Source organism: Pteropus vampyrus, unplaced genomic scaffold (genome assembly GCF_000151845.1).
Source record: "Pteropus vampyrus isolate Shadow unplaced genomic scaffold, Pvam_2.0 Scaffold10, whole genome shotgun sequence".
Classification (NCBI taxonomy): domain Eukaryota; kingdom Metazoa; phylum Chordata; class Mammalia; order Chiroptera; family Pteropodidae; genus Pteropus; species Pteropus vampyrus.
This window is the reverse complement of record NW_011888791.1, coordinates 1,085,775-1,091,994: the sequence shown is the minus strand read 5'-3', so window position 1 is coordinate 1,091,994 and position 6,220 is coordinate 1,085,775.

The following is a 6,220-nucleotide window of genomic DNA, read 5'->3' as shown; positions in this document are numbered from 1 at the left end:
CGCAGGAGGGGCGGGGAGCCTGGGGAGCCCGGAGAGCCTTCTTCTTCCGTCCAAATGAGGGCGCTTGGAGGCGCGGTTCGGCGGGCCTGTGGTAGTTTGGACAAAGACTATAGTGCGGGTCCCGGCGTTGCACCCCTTCCCGGAACTCCAATCGTACCCTAAGATAGAGGGGCGAGGATACCTTTGTTTTCCCAGTCAGACGAAACAGACGGATTATGAAGAAGAGAGCAAACCTTACGTTAATCTTTGGGCAAGTCAGTTAATCTTCGTCCCCATTTGGAGCTGTGCCTGCAGTTTCTCGGAGGGGCATGAAGCATACTCCCTCCCTTTTAATCCATCCCCCTCCCGCCCCCCGTGTGCATCCTCCATCGTTTTCTAAGCTCATCCTGTTTCAGGCCCGGGGCTCCGCAATCCCCGGAGGAATCGGCTCAGACAGCAGCCTTGCTGCAGCGGAACCCTGGGGTACACGGAGCAGGGGGATTCTGCTCTTTGGAGGTTGGCCAGGACCATCAACCGCTCGTGGCCTGCGCCAAAACTGAGGAGAGCCCGCAGTGATCGTCCTTGCCCGATGACCAGATTCAAACCTTAAAATAATCCATTTGGGGGCGCTGTTCCCTTTAACAATCTCAAAAAAAAGAAAAAAAAGAAAAGAAAAGAAAAGAAAAAAAGCACAGATTCGCACAATCTTGTGTACAACATAGGGAGGGCCGGACCTGGTTTCTCCTTTTCTCCCTTGGTGATATGGCTTAAACCCTACAGGCACTGTCGTCCTCCTTGCGACCCTTGTGTGTGAGCCTGGGTTGAGAACCAGGGAAGCTAGGCTTACTGCCAGCCCAATCTCCGCAACCACCATGCCAGGTCTGGTCTTGTTCCCTGGCCTGTTTCCATTTTTCCAATTCTGCTGGCTCTTGACCTTGGCTCTGTGTCCAATTTTCCACTCTGTCCCTGACCTTTGGACTTGGCAGTGAAACTTTATTTCCCTAGCTTTGATCTTGGGCATTAGGCTTCATTCCCCCAGCCTCTCTTTACCAGCACTTACCTAACCTCGCCATCTAACCTCCCCTCGCTCACCTCACCCAGCCCACCTGACCATAGCTTCCTTTCCAAAGGAGATGTTCCCACAGGAAGAGATTTGGGCTATTACGGAGAAGAAGAAAACCAAGGAGCCAATGAGATTTCCGTGGCATCATGAAGCTGTCTTCCCTAGAGTTGCCTGTACCTTCTCTCTTCTCAGAAAGACATGTCGGTCAATTCCCAGAGAAACTGCTCCCTCTCATGGCCCCAACTGGGCAGGTTTCTCTTCTATCCCAGAAGTGACTGAAATAGCACCTAACTCAACAGCAGTGAATCCACTGGCCAGAGACCATTTCTCTTTACTGAGAATTTGAACCAAGAGTCAAGAGTCTGTAGTGTAAACCAAAATTAATTTTAGACTGTAATAAAGAATAAAAAGCATTTATTAGAGCAAAAGGAGCTGCAGCCTGGGAGATACAGATTAAGGTAGCAAGCTAAATTGTGTTCCACCAGACAAAGGGAAGGCTGCTTTTTATAGCAAAAGTTCCTGCCCAGGTTCCCAATTAAATTTATTTGATGTAAATGAGGTACCCAAATTCATACACTTCTGAATGGTCAGGATCACTGGTCCCTACGGGTTGGCATTATGCCTCTTGATTGGTTGTTATGAAGCAGTTCTGACTGGACAGGAGAAGTTTTAGTTTGGTGGAAAGAGAAAACCAGGGGCTTCCTTATAACAGTCGACTCAGATGCTGTAAAGAGCAGGGCACAGGTTAAAAAAAAAAAAAAAAGCAGGGCACAGGGCATAGTGAAGGAAGCCGAGTTCAGTCTGAGGTTCTTCTATATAGAGTATATGAGAAACCCCTGTCAGCAAATGGCCGTGAGGCTCTTATTGTTTATAGAATTTGGGCCCTTGATTGATCATGGGGTGTCCATTTCAGTAGATAAATTTTTTCTTAGGGTTCGCATCAAAATGAATCTTCTTGGGAGGTCCATATTAGCTATTTTTGGTTGTGGATCTGCAAGTTCATAAAGGGCTAAAGGTCAGATAGGGCCAAATAAATATATTTCCAAGGTGAAGTTTTGGGGAAAGCAGAGGAAGCCGAATTGTGGGAAGGCCATAGAGCAGATAGGTCTAGAGGAGCAGGGAAATGCTCTACACCAAACTGATGTGGAGAGAAAGCACCTGGGGCCTTTCCTTTTGGCTCCCAGGAGAGCTGCTAAGCTGCCAGCACCTCGCACATATTTCTTCTGCTTCTTTCTAGGCTTGCCAGAACTACCTCCCCCTCTCCATTTCATTGAGATATAATTGACAAATAACATTGTATAAGTTTAAGGTGTACAACATAATAGTTTGCTATATGTATATCTTGCACAATGATTACCACAAAAATTTTGGTTAATATCCATCATCTCACAGAGATACAATTTTTTCTTCTTGTGAGAACTTTTGAGGTCTACTCTCTTAGCTACTTTCTAATATACAATACTAGAACTTTTTATTTAGCCGTAGAGACAAAACAACAGTAGCTTGAACAAAATAGAACTTTATTTTTCATGTAAAAATCCAAATAGGGTGCTGGCACTTTGTGGCTGCAGCAGCAAGTGGGCCCCCTCTGGTTGTTATGGAGGTGCTCTGGGGCTCTTGTTTGTCGGACACTCAGCGTGGGTTTATGAGTGGTGGCAAGGCCAGATGAGGTGCCCGGAGCCGACCTTAGTTTCGACAGAGAACTAAAGAGGCAGGAGCTGCAGAAAGTGAAGAACACCAGCGACAGCAGCCAGTCATGGTGGAGCCTGATGTGGCTTCTGGTCACATGCACACAGTAGCCTTAATTCCTTATCACTCCTCACTAGTTTTGCAATTCTACAAAACAGCCAGAGTGAGCAGCCATGGCTCCACTGCCTATGCTGAACAAAGACTAAAGAGCTGGGTGGGTCTCAAGACACACCCTCCCCCACCCAAATTGCTTCCAGACCTGGCCTATTGGTTCTCTCTTCAAGGACTCTAAAATGAGAGGAAAAAAAAAAAAAATCAAAAAACAAAAGACAATTTGATTCCAGAAATTCAGAGGGAAATGGAGGCTCCGGGTGTCCCACTCAGGATCCTGATCTGGAAGACCAAGGAGCAGATCTCACATTTATACGAGGAACTAGCAGAGTCCTGTCTGTTCCGAAATTAACCTAAGGCTTTGGCTTTGACAGAAACATCAGTCTGTTAACACTACCTATGTGATCTGAAAGGTTTTAAGGAGTAAGTGTATTCTCGCATTGGAACAGAAACTGAAGTGGGACCAAACAATCCTCATGAACTCATTTTTCCTGCAGCTCCAGGCCTCTGAGGTTTCATCCAAGCTGCTCTCTGAAGTGCACACTGTGTAAGGCCTTTACTGATGCCAGAGACACAGCCCACCACATGCCACACCCAAAGGCCAGAGTCAGAGCACAGCTTTGAAGGTTTGAGAAAACTCCCAGAAGACAAAAGAGAAGGCATGAAAGATCTTAGGATATGAAGAGAGAAAGCTTTGTGTTGGCAGCCACAGCCCTGGGCAATCAGACACCTTTTTCCCTAACCTGCCACCAGGAGGACACTAGAAGAGCTAGGAGGATGGATTACTGAATGGGGAGAGGGAGAGGTATTGAAAGCACAGGGGCCAGGTGATAAGAACGTCAGCAGCAAAGCAGTGAGGAGGGCATGATAGTTCCTTGACAATAATAGGACTTCCTATCCAGATTGAGAGCAGGAAACTTCTTAGCTTGTAATAGTGTCACGGCCCTGGATTTCCACTTTGGGATTATCTGTTTTGGACTAGAAGGAGTGCTGAGCATGGAAAAGTGGGAGGGGCAGAGCTGTCTGGGCTTCTGTCAGGCAGGGACCTATGACCTTCACAAGGCAAATGAGTAAGGGAACAGGGTGAAGCATGGATCTGGTCCATAGTGCTCTCTTGGACATTTTAAGCTTCTTGGAGCACTACTATCACAATGCCTCTGTAGTCCCTTCACACTCACAGGCCCTCTTGCTTGGTGCTCCGCTGGAGGCTGTATAGATCAGTCCTGTTTTAGATCCTGTAGCATATGGCATACCCATTTGATTTGGGTTCTATAATACTTGTAATGTATGTTTGGAAGGAAATGGAAAGTTTGCCTTCTTGATTCAAGAAACTTAACAATTATAGGACTACTTAGCCTAAGAGTTGTTTCCCAAACTAAAATAAAGGAAAAAATAAAAAGAAGCAAAAACATCCAAATGGTATGGCATGGCTGCACTGCTCTAGAGTCAATCAGGGAGCCAAACTTGTTCCATCTTTCGCTCTGCTCTCCCAGAGGAGGGGACATATCAGTATAAAATCAGGGTTCTGATAGAAAGGAATGGTGGTGAATGGTTGTTGCAGGGCAATCAACAGTTTCTACTTCAATAGAAGGAATGATGCCTGGTTTTAAAACCCCACTTTTGCTAGCTGCTACTGTGTGACCTCAGGCAAGTCACTTAAACTTTCTGTCTCTCATTTTTCTTACCTGCAAAATAATTCCTACTTTACTAAATGGTTGTGGGAAGTAGAGATATCTTAAAAGAGCTTAGCACAGTGTCTGCTACATGTTGACAAATGCCCAAATACTCCCTGCCATTGCTATGGTTGGTTCCTGAGAACTATATTTAATTTTCTTCTCGGCAATGTTGTCTGTCAATATCTTATTATAAGGAGGACAAGCATTTCTGCATAGATCACTGGCCTTTTCTATTTTTTAGCTGCTCAGCATCTATATAACATTCCATGGAATGAGAGTACTAAAATTTGTTTATTCATTTTACTATAAATAGAACATATGGAATTTCCCCAGTTTCTTAGGATTACATACAATATTCCTTTCTTTCTGAGATGCCTTGTTTCGTTGGTTGTTCATGGTGTTTAATGGACTATTTCTCTGCCTGGGCATTAATGGAAGTGTATTCTGTTGTTTTTCCAGAAGGAATATTTATTATAAAAAGGTCTCTCTTTAGCCTGCTGCATAAAAGGCGCTTTTCTTTTGGTTTCCAGTAGGTGGCGTGTAAGCCTCTTGGATCCCTGCTTTATATAAAACCTAAAAATGACTTTCTACTTTTTTATGTTTAGTTCCACTCACTACTCTCAATTTCAGTTCCTGCCAGTGTCAGCGACAGTCTCGGCAGCATTTACTCAGCAGGTTCCCCTTGGGCTCTGTGGTGCTCGTTCTCAGAGGGTACGGGGGGAGGGGCCCTCTGGGTTGGGAGTTGGGGGCTGTGGCTCAGCCTCGGTTTTGCAACTGAGCCGGTAAAAATCCCATCCCATTCTGCTTCTCTGTCTTTTGCCCTGCTGATTGGGCCCTGCCCCCTGCTGCCGGGTGCTCACTGCACTCCCAAGCAGGGCTGTTCAGGGAAGTTCCCGCACCTTCACCCTTCCCCCTCCTCCTGCAGGGAGCTCCAGTGACTGCGAGAGGCAGCTTCTTTATTATTCCTTGTCCACCACCTGAGACCCAGGGTTTTGACTTGTGGTAGCTCTTATGCACAGATCCCACGCTCAGACTTGCTGGTATACAGTTTGGGTGGTTTTTGTTGAGTTTTAGATATTCAGCTTATTGTTGTTTCAAGGGGAGAGATCTGGGGATGTCTCTCACTCCGCCATGTTTCCGCCGATCCTCTATATCCAGTATTCCTATGTGTACATTGCTGATTAACATGTATAGAAATTCCCTTAGTATATAAACTAACTGTGAAATTTCTGGATCATGTGTTACACCTGTGCTCAACTTTATTAGATAATATCAGACATCTTTCCAAAGTGGCATGCCAGTTGCAGCTTCCACTGGCAGTTTATGGGAGTTCCTGTTGCTCCACACACACACCAACAGACTCTTAAAATTTTGCCATTCTGTAGGATTTGTGGTGGTATCTCATTGTAGTTTTGACAAGGTGTTTGTTAGTTGCAAATGCCTTGTCCTCAACACCTGTCGCTTGTTTTTTCATTCTCTTTACAATATCTTTAGGGAATAAAGTTCTTAATTTTAATGCAGTTCGTCCTTTTTTATTGCTGCCTTTTCTTTTATCATTAGTGAATTTTGTTTCTTGTTTAAAAAAATCTTTCTCTACTCGGGATCATGAGGGTAGTCTCCTATACTATCTATCTTCTCAGGGCTGTGTAGTTTTACACTTCATGTTTAGGTGTTTAATCTACCTTGGAATTGGTTTTTGTGT